Source organism: Babylonia areolata, chromosome 31, assembly GCF_041734735.1.
Source record: "Babylonia areolata isolate BAREFJ2019XMU chromosome 31, ASM4173473v1, whole genome shotgun sequence".
NCBI lineage: Eukaryota > Metazoa > Mollusca > Gastropoda > Neogastropoda > Buccinidae > Babylonia > Babylonia areolata.
The window spans coordinates 12,649,537-12,663,357 of record NC_134906.1 but is presented as its reverse complement, the minus strand read 5'-3'; the positions used below and the strand labels follow the sequence as shown (position 1 = coordinate 12,663,357).

The 13,821-nt window shown below is 42.4% G+C and overlaps 1 protein-coding gene across 1 annotated transcript in view; it reads right to left on the bottom strand.

Moving 5' to 3' along the window:
- The window catches only part of LOC143275974 (uncharacterized), a 76,191-nt gene that overhangs the window by 8,581 nt on the left and 53,789 nt on the right, over positions 1–13,821 (bottom strand). The window lies entirely within an intron of this gene.

The following is a 13,821-nucleotide window of genomic DNA, read 5'->3' as shown; positions in this document are numbered from 1 at the left end:
GTAACTTTTGCATGCATGTCTTATAAACCTTGTTATGGTTTAATTGTCACTTAAATCTATTCTGATTCTGACAGGCGAGTGGGTAAAACTTTCAATCTGAGGGTACCGGGTTTGAATCTCTGTAACGGTGCCTGGTGGGTGAAGGGTGGAGATTTTTCTGATCTCCCAGGTCAACATATGTCCAGACCTGCTAGTGCCTGAACCCCCTTCATGTGTATACGCAAACAGAAGGTCAAATACACACATTCAAAATCCTGTAATCAATGTCAGCGTTCAGCGGGTTATGGAAACAAGAACGTACCCAGCATGCACACCCCTTAAAACGGGGTATGGCTGCTTACATGGCGGGGTAAAAACGGTCATACACATAAAAGCCCACTCGTGTACATACGAGTGAATGTGGGAGCTGCAGCCTATGAACGAAGAAGTAGATTCTGATTGTGATTCTGATTCACACACACAGAGAAAAACTTTTATTTATGATTAATTTATTTATTTTCGTGTGCAGGTGTCGCATAGCGCATACAGATACATCTGTCCCCAGCATCTCTGAGTCATCTCCTTGGAACTCCCACTGCAACGAGACTGCTGACTCCCTGGCAAAGGAAGGCACTACAAAAGAGCCGATGGACAGGTCTACCAACTACTGTGAATCCAGGACCATCATTAAGGCCAAGCTGCAGAACAAGTGGAAGCAGCAGCATCCATGCCACAACAGGGCAGACCCGTACTACCTGCTGACTCGTCGAGAGCAGGCAGCCATTTTCAGGCTCAGGACAGGCCACAACCACCTGAAACACCACCTATACACGAAACTCCATATCGGTGACACAGAGCAGTGCCCCTGCAGAACAGGCAGCCAGACAACAGAACATCTGCTGCAGTCCTGCCCGCTCCACCAAACGCTCCGAGAGAAAACCTGGCCCGACCCAATCCCAGTGGCCTGGAAGCTCTACGGAGGACTGGAGGACCTGCGATGTACTGTCTCCTTTGTCGAGGAGACGGGGGAATCCATCTGATAAATGACGAACAAGACAACAACAATCTCCTTGGAAGAACTGAGACTCACAACTTTCTAGTTCTAACCCCCTGTCCTTTCGTGGCCTTGCCCTCACCACCAGCCCCCTTCCTAAACCCTGCACACCACACACACACACACACACACACACACACATGCACACACACACACACACACACACACACACACACACACACACACACACACACACACAAACATACATACACAAACACCTGCATGCACACACATACATACACACACAAACATACGCACACATGTGCAAGCACACACATATATGCATACACACACACACACACACACACACACAAACACACACACAGTTTCACATGCACACAGGCACATGTTCACACACACACACACACACACACACATATCACTTAATGTGGATAGACATTAGATGAAATTGAACACACACAAATGCACACTGATGCACCCACACAATCACACACATACATGCTTTTTTTTTCTTTATATTTTTTTTAAAAATATTTTACTGCAAGTTGAGGAGAGACAGGACTGGGGAAAGTAGTGATGGGTGGGGTGGGGGAGGCAGTTAATTAAAAAAAAAAAATAATCAATCTAAAATCACAACTGCATATTGATGTTGAACGAAAGAACAAATGAACACACACACACACACACACACACACACACACACACACATATGCAGACAGGTACGTACACACACACACACACACACACACACACATACATACATACATGCATGCATACATACATACACACACACATACAAGCACACACACACACACACTACAAGCATATTGGTAATAAGCTTCATTCTATTCACTTAATCAGGGCTAAGTTACAATTATTAATTTGACTTATAAAGTGGTACACTCTTATAATGTCACAGTGCCAAATAATCCTGTCTCATATCAACCAGTGTAATGATGTGGAATGGGGAAAAAGGGGGTCTTCTTCTTCTTCTTCTTCGTTTCAGTTTCAGTTTCAGTAGCTCAAGGAGGCGTCACTGCGTTCGGACAAAACCATATACGCTACACCACATCTGCCAAGCAGATGCCTGACCAGCAGCATAACCCAACGCGCTTAGTCAGGCCTTGGAAAAAAAAAAAAAAAAAAAAACAACAACAAAAAAACAAAAAACAAAAAAAAAACGGGGGAATAAATAATAGATAAGCTTGCATAAATAAATAAATAAATAAATAAATAATAATTATAATATAGAAAAAGGTAGTAGTAATAATATTAGTAATACTAATAAAATGATAATAATAAAACATAAATAAATAAATAAATAAGACAACAATGGTGATAAATAAGCGAATAAATGTAAAATATGAAGACACACATTCACACATACACCCACACATGCATAACAGAAATGCACCAAACATGCAGTTTCACATATATGAAAGCACAGTCAAATACATATAAACGTACATGAGCTCCAACACACACACACACACACGCATTACCGTGCACCTCCTCTACCCCCCTCCTCCACACACTCATTTCTAGTCTAAGTATCACAGCTTCTTCGTTTGTGGGCTGCAACTCCCACATTCACTCGTATGCACATGAGTGGGCTTTTACGTGTATGACCGTTTTTACCCCCACCACGAAGGCAGCCATACTCCGCTTTCGGGGGTGTGCATGCTGGGTATATTCTTGTTTCCATAACCCACCGAACGCTGACATGGGTGACAGGATCTTTAACGTGCGTATTTGATCTTCTGCGTGCGTGTACACACGAAGGGGGTTTCAGGCACTAGCAGGTCTGCACATATGTTGACCTGGGAGATTGGAAAAATCTCCACCCTTTACCCACCAGGCGCCGTTACCGAGATTCGAACCCAAGGACCCTCAGACTGAAAGTCCAACGATTTAACCACTCGGCTATTGCGCCCATCAAAAGGGGGTCATATCTTTCTTCTTTTTCTCAGCATTTTATTTGCTTGTTTGGTTGGTGGTGCTTTTCTTTTTACTTCTGTCTCTCTGTCTGTGTCTGTCTGTGTCTGTCTGTCTCTCTCTCTCCATAGTTTATTCCTTCTGATTCTAAATTTTGTTGTTCATCCAGCTCTAACATGTTTGGTTTTCATATGTGTGTGTGTGTGTGACATGTGCATCCATATGAATACAGGTTGGTGGCTTTACAATAAACCAGTTCTGAGTTCTGTGTGTGTGTGTGTGTGTGTGTGTGTGTGTGTGTAGTTTATTCCTTCTGATTCTAAATTCTGTTGTTCATCCAACTCTAACTTGTTTGGTTTTCATATGTGTGTGTGTGTGTACAACACATGCATCCACATGTATACAGATCGGTGGCCTTACATTAAACCAGTTCTGAGTTCAGAATTCCCTCTCTCTCTCTTTTTAACACTTTCACCGCCAGTCAATTTAGAGTGAAAAATTCCCTTGTGCTATAAACACAGAAAATATGGTGTCTAAGAATAGCTGGGGATTCCCCCAGCGATGTGTACAAAATATGGCCTGTCCTACCACCGAACACAAAGAGCAGTAGGTTCCTGGATAACAGACCCATGATCTGGTCACCCTTCAGTGACATGGGTCTTCTACCTAGCTGCTGCATAAGTGCGAGTTTGGCAGTGAAAGGGTTAAACTGGGAAAACTTGAACATTATATATTTCTATATTAAAAAAAGTTGTAGTAAAAAAAAAAAAAAATCAAAAAATCAAAACTAAATATCTAATAAAAACAAAGAAAAGTGTGAAAACTAACAGCTGTGTCAATCACTTTATCACCTGACAGTAGCTCCTGTGGAACAGCTGGTTTTTTAAAGACAGAGATAATCAACCATCCTGATCTGGGCGAAAAGAAAAGCTGAGTGTTTGGAATTAATGAGGAGAAAAAAAAAACACACAAAAAACCCCAGTCACTACTACTATCTTTCACTGTACAACAGCTGAGCTTTCAAGTAACAAGATAAAATCAGTTGCTGCTGCTGCTGCTCTGGCGGTCGATAGAATGCAGCTGATCTTGAGAGAAACACACACACACACACACAAGCGCACACACAAGCGCGCGCGCGTACACACACACACACACACACACACAGAGATACACACACACATACAGAGGCACACATATTCACAAACACATGTGCATGCGGGCGCGCGCGCTCGCGCGCGCACACACACACACACACACAGAGGCACACATATTAACACACACATGTGCATGCACACACACACACACACACACACACACACACACACACACACACACACACACACAGAGGCACACAGGCGCGCCTGCACACACACACACAGAGGCACACGCACACACACACACACACAGAGGCACACGCACACACACACACACAGAGGCACACACACACACACACACACACACACACACACACACACAAAGCAAGACACAGCAAAACAATACAACATCTAAAGAAAGAAAGAAAGAAAGGAAAAAAAAACACACCCAGAAACACAGACACACCATCTGATGTATCATGACACTGCTTCTCCCATGCAAACACTCTCAAATGATACGATATCCTGATAGCATTCTCAAAGGATATGATATCCTGATTGAATCACAGCAAACTTTTTCCCCTCTATTTAAAAAAAATAAAAAAATAAAAAAAAATAAATGAAGAAACAGTAACCCCGAGAACACACACACACACACACACACACACACACACACACACACACACACACACACACACACACACACACACACAGTATGATTTCAACTCCCGAACCAAGTCAGTTTGCTGACATGGTGCAGTACATCAATAGGAAAAACAAATAAAACTGCATGCAGGAAAAAATACAAAAAAAAAAAAAAAGGTGACACTGTGGTGTAGCGACACGCTCTCCCTGGGGGGGGGGGGGGGGGGGGGGGAGAGCAGCCCGAATTTCACACAGAGAAATTTGTTGTGATAAAAAGAAAAACAAAAAACAAAACAAACAAAACAAAAAAACAACAAAACATGACACCAAATACCATTTCGGCTCTTGAACCAAGTCAAGGCCTCTCAAGGCCTGACTAAGCGCGTTGGGTTACGCTGCTGGTCAGGCATCTGCTTGGCAGATGTGGTGTAGCGTATATGGTTTTGTCCGAACGCAGTGACACCTCCTTGAGCTACTGAAACTGAAACTGAAACCAAGTCAGTGGAGCGAACCCTCAGCAAAACACACAGTGCAATGGTGGCCCGGTGGTCACATGTCTGCCCGCCTAAGAAGCGAGAGGATCTGAGGTCGTGGGATCGAATCTCACTCTCGCCCGAATTTTCTTCCCCTCAACTCAGCCTTGAGTTCAGTAGTGGTCTGGACGCTAATCAGACGATGACGCTGACGAGATGATGAACTAAGGTCCTGTGTGTGTGCAAGCACGCACTTAGCGCATGGAAAAGAACCCACGGCAACACAAGGGTTGTTGTCCCTGGCAACATTCTGATGAAAAGTCCACTTTGATAGGAAAACAATTATACTTGCAGATAGAAAAACAAAACAAAACACACACACACACACACCAACAAAAAAAAAAAAGAAAAAAGAAAAAAAAGAGAAGATAAAAAGAATGGGGCTGCACTGTGGCGAACGTGCTCTCTCAGGGGAGAGCAGCCCAAAATTTCACACAGAGAAATCATGTTGTGATGGAAAAATAAATACAATGAATGTAATACAATATGATACATTATGATACAATACCATACATGTTGTGATGGAAAAATAAATACAATGAATGTAATACAATATGATACATTATGATACAATACCATAAATGTTGTGATGGAAAAATAAATACAATAAATGTAATACAATATGATACATTATGATACAATACAAGTTGTGATGGAAAAATAAATACAATAAATGTAATACAATATGATACATTATGATACAATACAATACCATACATGTTGTGATGGAAAAATAAATACAATAAATGTTATACAATATATATTATGATACAATACAATACAATACAATAACATACATGTTAAGATGGAAAAATAAATACAATAAATGTAATACAATATGATACATCATGATACAATACAATACCATACATATTGTGATGGAAAACTAAATACAATAAATGTAATACAATATGATACATTATGGTACAATACAATACCATACATGTTGTGATGGAAAAATAAATACAATAAATGTAATACAATATGATACATCATGATACAATATAATACCATACATATTGTGATGGAAAACTAAATACAATAAATGTAATACAATATGATACATTATGGTACAATACAATACCATACATGTTGTGATGGAAAAATAAATACAATAAATGTAATACAATACAATACAATACAATACAAACACCCAGTATTTCAACCTCACCAGGATGAATCTATTGAGAACATCTACCATTCCTTCCTGCTGTCACACTGCTGGGTTTCCTTCAGAACTGCTGACCTTTCTGTTAATGGGAAGAGAGTCCGTCAGTGAAAAAAATTGCTTTTCTCTTTTCTCCCTAGTCGGTCTGGGGACTTGAGATGGATAGATATTGATAGATCTTTCAAAGCGCTAAAAGTTTACTTCTGCAAAAAAAAAAAGAAAAAGAAAAAAAAAAAGGTGTGTGTGTGTGTGTGTGTGTTGTGTGTGTGTGTGAGTGTGTGTGTGTGTATGTTTCCACAATTTCTTTTTTCTATTAAGCATCAGACTGGAAATGTCAACGGTAAGAATTGCATTTCCTGAAATATCGTTTTCAAAAGGAACGTTTATTTCCACCAAAGAGGGAAATGCGTGTGTGCATGGATGCGTGCGTGCGTGTGTGTGTGTATGTGTGTGTGTGTTTGCGCGCATCTGTGTGTTGTCTGTGACCACAATGTTTTCGCACATCTATGAGTGAACACGTGCATGCATGTACAATTCTGGTTTGTGTATGTATGTGTGTGCGCACACACGTGTGCATATATATAGCATATATATCTATATATCTATATATATATATATATATATATATGTGCATGCACATGTGTGCATTACATGTATACATACATCTATGAACATGCATTCAGTTCACACCTGTGCACATAAGCAACGCATGACTCACGTGATGTCATGCGTAGAGAAACATGCACATGTATGCATGGTCGCATCACGTATGCTTAAGCCAGTCTCACCGAGTATCGCTGCACGTAGCAAGAGTGCACAGAAACACTCCCAGCTGTTCAGGGAGTGGTGGTGGTGGGTGGTGGGTGGTGGTGGGTGGTGGTACTGACACAGTGTAGGGCATAGGTGGACAAACAACAGGGTGTTTAGCGATCATGGATCATAGATTAACGTTGTTGTTGACGTATGCCTCTCCCCCCCACCCCCTCCCCCCCACCTTCCCTCCCACCACCACCACCACCACCACCACCCCTCCCTCCCCCATCTGCCAGCTCAGCACAGCTGTTGCTGTTGCTCCATCGATACACTCAGGCTATGAATATGCGATGCATGTGTAGGTTTATTTATTTATTTACTTTATTTTTTTTTTTTTTTTTTTTGTGTGTGTGTGTGTTTAAAAAAAAAAAAAAAATTATCTGACATTATCTTACTTCACACACCCCCGCACCCCCACCTCCCTTCTTCACATTTAGAAAACTGTTGCCATCAAATATCATCTGAGTCAGCATTGCTATCATCATTCTGTTGGACAGACAGAGAGAGAGAGACACAGAGCGAGAGAGAGACAGAGACAGAGTCAGAGAGAAAGAGATACTGAGAGATAGAGAAAAAGAGACAGAGACAGAGACAGAGAGAGAGAGAGAGAGAAATTGGGATAGAAAGTAAGATAGAGAGAGAGCAGGAGGCAACAATGGTGGATGAGGGGGTGGTCAGGGGTGAGGGGAATGAGCCCATAGCTGGATGCACAGCCACACACACACACACACACACACACACACACATGTGCACACGCACACTCACACATGCGTGCGCACATACACAAACACACCCACCCACCAACCTACAACCACCCACAACCCCCACACACAAACATACACACACACACCACACACACACACACACACACACACCACACCACAAACACACACACCACACCACACACACACACACACACACACACACACACACACACACACACCACACCACAAACACACACACCACACCACAAACACACACACACACACACACACACACACACCACACACACACCACACCACACCACACACACACACACACACACACACAAACACACACACACACACACACACAGATCCATGTCACCAATGCAGATCCCAGCAGGAGGAGACAGGATCACCTCCCGGTGACTAATCCCTCCAGCACCACAATTACCGGATGACGACAGACGAGGACGGTCACTGGTATTTTCGCCCACATACCTAATTACCAGCTTCCCTACCGCATCATCACACCCACTCCTTTCAGCCAGTTGATTAGCAGTCCCCAGTTTGCTACACACCCTTTTTACATGCTCTCCCCCCCCCCCCCCCACCACCACCCCCCTCCCCCATTCCCCTCCTGGCATGCAGGAAGCCAGCAGAATGGATATGATGCCTATCTGCTGATCCAGTCTCTATGAGGGTCTGGGCTGGTAACCAAGTCTGGCCTTTTCTCCAAGGTTTTGACTGCTAAATCAAACGGAGTATCCAGTCATCAAGGTTTTGACTGCTAAATCAAATGGAGTACCCAGTCATCAAGGTTTTGACTGCTAAATCAAATGGGAGTATCCAGTCATCAAGGTTTTGACTGCTAAATCAAACGGAGTATCCAGTCATCAAGGTTTTGACTGCTAAATCAAACGGAGAATCCAGTCATCAAGGTTTTGACTGCTAAATCAAATGGAGTACCCAGTCATCAAGGTTTTGACTGCTAAATCAAACGGAGTATCCAGTCATCAAGGTTTTGACTGCTAAATCAAACGGAGTATCCAGTCATCAAGGTTTTGACTGCTAAATCAAATGGAGTATCCTGTCATCAAGGTTTTGACTGCTAAATCAAACGGAGTACCCAGTCATCAAGGTTTTGACTGCTAAATCAAATGGAGTACCCAGTCATCAAGGTTTTGACTGCTAAATCAAATGGAGTACCCAGTCATCAAGGTTTTGACTGCTAAATCAAATGGAGTATCCAGTCATCAAGGTTTTGACTGCTAAATCAAATGGAGTATCCAGTCATCAAGGTTTGGACTGCTAAATCAAATGGAGTACCCAGTCATCAAGGTTTTGACTGCTAAATCAAATGGAGTATCCAGTCATCAAGGTTTTGACTGCTAAATCAAACGGAGTATCCAGTCATCAAGGTTTTGACTGCTAAATCAAATTGAGTACCCAGTCATCAAGGTTTTGACTGTTAAATCAAATGGAGTATCCAGTCATCAAGGTTTTGACTGCTAAATCAAACGGAGTATCCAGTCATCAAGGTTTTGACTGCTAAATCAAATGGAGTACCCAGTCATCAAGGTTTTGACTGCTAAATCAAATGGAGTATCCAGTCATCAAGGTTTTGACTGCTAAATCAAATGGAGTATCCAGTCATTTGGATGAGACTGAGGTCCCACGTGCAGACAGGCACTTCACACACACACTGCAAACGAACCCATGGCAACATTACTGTTGTCCTCTGGCAAAAATTCTGTACAAGAAATCCACTCCAACAGGTACACTAATGTATTGGGTGTCCCCCCCAAAAAAGTGAACCGCTTTTTGACAAGTATTTTCTCAGTGATAGAGAAACCGAATTCATTGAAAATGTTCACACAGTAACCTTAGGGTATCATCAACAAGTCTGCAAAATATCTAAGAGAAAAATGGCTTTCAGAGAGAGGATAGAGAAAGAGAGAAGAAAAAAAAAAACCACAGAAAAAAAATGATTGGAGAGCCAGAACATAGGGGGAAAACAGAGATAAGAATATAGATAGATAGATAGATAGTTAGATAGATATATGCTTTCACACACACGCTGGATAGTGCTTTTAAATAATTATATCATGATACATTACAATACCAAAACAAAAACACAAGTCAAGTCAAACCACACAGGAATACCCACTTACTTACACAGTAACACACACACACACACACACACACACACACACACACACACACACACACACACACTATTCAAAGAATACAGAGTAATGGAACGGAGGGGCCTCAGCAATGTAAAAGACTGCCTGAAAAGAAAACCCTTCTAACTTTACCTTCAAGGCAGAGAACGACAGACTGAGACAGGAGTTCCCAGACACATACATACACAAACACACACACACACAGTTAGAGGAACAAAGGAACAAAGAAAGGAAAAAAAGAGTGAGACGGAGGTTCCCTGACGCTGTAACAGAGATAAATACAGTGAGAGAGACAGAGACACAGAGAGAGAGAAGCAAAGATGCATACACACTCTCACCCACCGATATTTTCGATATTTTCGCCCCCACAGACCCAAGTTTAGTTTCCCAAACATGTATCATGCCATGAGTGGCAATGGAAATTTGCGTCAAAGTGGGAATCTTTTCCCTGAACAGAGCTGACAGGCTAATGTGCAAGTGGAAATTGGATTTCACACGGACCTGACCGGAACCCTCCAGTGGAGGAAGACCAGGAGATTGTCTGAGAGCATTGCTGTGGGTGCACATGTGTGTGTGTGTGTGTGTGTGTGTGTGTGTGTTTTCCATCATGTGTGTGTGTGTGTGTGTGTGTGTGTGTGTGTGTGTGTGTGTGTGTGTGTGTGTGTGTGTCTGTGCATTCCATCATGTGTGTAAATGTGTGTATCTGCGTGTATGTGTATATGTGTGCGAGCATGTGTGTGAAGGTTTGTGTGAGCGTGTGTGTGAAAGCATATATCTATCTATATCCTTATCTCTGTTTTTCCCTATGTTCTGGCTCTCCAATCATTTTTTTTCTGTGGTTTTTTTTTCCTTCTGTTTTTCTCTGTCCTCTCTTTGAAAGCCATTTTTCTCTGTCATTTCATTGCAGCAGTTTTCTTCTTTTTTACCATGTCTGAGCAGCAGCTACTGCTGCTGCTGCTGCTTCTGCTTCTGCTTCTGCTTCTTCTTCTTCTTCGCTCGTGGGCTGCACCTCCCACGTTTACTCGTATGTACACGAGTGGGCTTTTACGTGTATGACCGTTTTTACCCCGCCATGTAGGCAGCCATACTCAGTTTTCATGGGTGTGCATGCTGGGTATGTTCTTGTTTCCATAGCCCACTGAACGCTGACATGGATTACAGGATCTTTAACATGAGTATTTGATCTTCTGCTTGCATGTACACACAAAGGTGGTTCAGGTATAAGCAGGTCTGCACATTTGTTGAACTGGGAGATAGGAAAAATCTCCACCCTCTCTCTCTCTCTCTGTCTTCATCAAATCCCCACTATCTGTCTCCCTCTTTCTTTCAAATGGATTGAAATGATAATATTGTAATAATAATAATAATAATAATAATAATCATAATAATAGCAATAATAACAATGACATTTATATAGCACTGAATCTTGTGCAGAGACAAATCAAAGCGTTGTCGCACCAGTTATTCACACGCATGCGTAACTGAAGACAAGGAAGAGGCAGGGAAGGGAGGCTATCTTGGTAAGAGGTGGGGTTTTAAGGCCAGACTTGAAAGAGCTGAGTGTGGAGACCTGATGAAGCGAAAGAGGAAGTTCATTTCAACTGCAAGGCCCAGAGACAGAGAAAAAATGGCAGCCCACAGTGGAGTGTTTCAATCTGGGTATGCGTAAAAAGAGTGGATCTGAAGCACACACACACACACACACACACACAAAGAGCGTTGTTTGTTTTCTCTATCACCCTTAAAGATAAGGATAACATCATTCATTCTAGCTTTCTCTCCCCATCCACTCCCCCCCCACCCCCCTCTCTCTCTCTTCTTTCTGTTTCTTTTATTTCTCCTCATAGTCTTTCCTTGAATACTCTGCACATTTTCTCTCCCCATTTCTTTATCTCTCCTTTCTTTTTCATCAATGTCTGCTTTCTTTACTCCCTTATCTTTCTTCCCCCCCCCCCCCCCCCCCCCCCCCCACACACACACACCTTTGTTGTGGTTTTACTTTCATTCTTTTTTTTTCTCTCTTTTCTTTGTTGTTCTTGCTCTGCTTCTCTCTCTCTCTCTCTCTCTGTGTCACTCCTCCTCCTCCTCCTGTTCTCTCGTCTTCAACTTTCTTTTCTTTTCTTTCTCCTTTTCTCTTTCTGTTCTGCTCCCTTTCCTTCCCCAGTGTCTTTGAACCAGCCCTCTCCCCTCCCTCCCTCTTCCCCCACCCCCACCACCAACCTGCATTTCTCACTGATCTTTGTTCATCCTCTCTGTTCTTGTCTTTCTTTAACTGTTTTAACTCTTTCTATACTAAGGTACGCTATAGCGCACCTCATGCACACAATGCTTTGTTACTGTGGAACGCTACAGCGTACCACGTGTTTGAACATTCGTAGTTCATAGGTTAATGGTTTTGTGCGAAACTAAACAGCACAGCTCTGTTCTACAGTCACCCAAAAGTGCACCTGTACTTATATTGTGGCTGAAAATGCCTTTGTTTGAGTATAATACGTGCGAGCGTACAGTCACCCTTCTCGCTTGCCCGCTCGACAAGACAGCGTCTCCGTCAACTTTGGCAAGTACTGTGGCTCAGAGTCAAAAGCAAACTGATTCTGTATTGGATATCCACTGTGCATACGCATTTGCCCATTCAATTGCTACAAATAGGGTGTGTCTATGGTTACAAAAGACCACATTTGCAAAATTTCTGTTATATGAGAAAAACTCACCCCCTTTATGTCAATTGTGAAAAACACGGATTTTTTTTCAAAATATGACAAATCAGTCAATAATCAAGTGAGTGCTTTGAAACTTTGCGAAATATTAGTCCATTCTATTCTTTATATTATCACAAAATTTCACCACTGTATGTAATTGCATTCTTTTTTTTTAAATATTTTTTTTGCAACATAAAAAAGGCCAGTACAGAGAATATAACTAAGGAAGTCATCATGCAGTATAGAATGAGTTAACCATTGTATTCATAGGCGTTGTATGGCTGCCTACATGGCGGGGTTAAAATGGTCATACACGTAAAAGCCCACATGTGTATATGAGTGAACTGTGGGAACTGCAGCCCACGATTAAAGAAGAAGAAAAAGAAGTGGAGAGGAAGAGAGAGGCGTTGTGGCAGGATCATTTAGGTGCTGGGACTTTTCCGATCCAAGTCTTAACTCTCTCCATACAAACGGCGAAAGAGACGACGTTAACAGCATTTCACCTCAATTACCATCATCAAAATATTGCAAGTGGAAGGCTCTTATACTGAAGAGGTGAATGTTGACAAAGAATACCACAATTCTGACGACGGAAGGTTGGGTCATTCAGACACCCACTGGACATCCGAGGGGTCTGTGTAGAGGAGAAGAGAGGACTGGCCGAACTGAGTGAGTTAACCAGGGTATTACAGGCCCGTGTTGGCATGATTGCTGTGCCCATGGGAAAGGGCACTTCACTTCCCGATGTTCCTCACTCCACCCAGGTGCTGTGAATGTGAACCTGACGTCGGTTGGGGAAGGTTAAAACGGTGGAAGGTGAGGACTGGGCCCAGTAAGAGTGATTAAAGCATCGGACTTTCAATCTGAGGGTCCCAGGTTCCAATCTCGGTAATGGCGCCTGGTGGAGGGTAAAGGGTGGAGATTTTTTTCAGTCTCCCAGGTCAACATATGTGCAGACCTGCTTTGTGCCTGAACCCACCCTTTGTGTGTGTATGCACACAGAAGAGTGTGTTGTGTTGTGTTGTCTTGTGTTGTCTTGTGTTGTGTTGT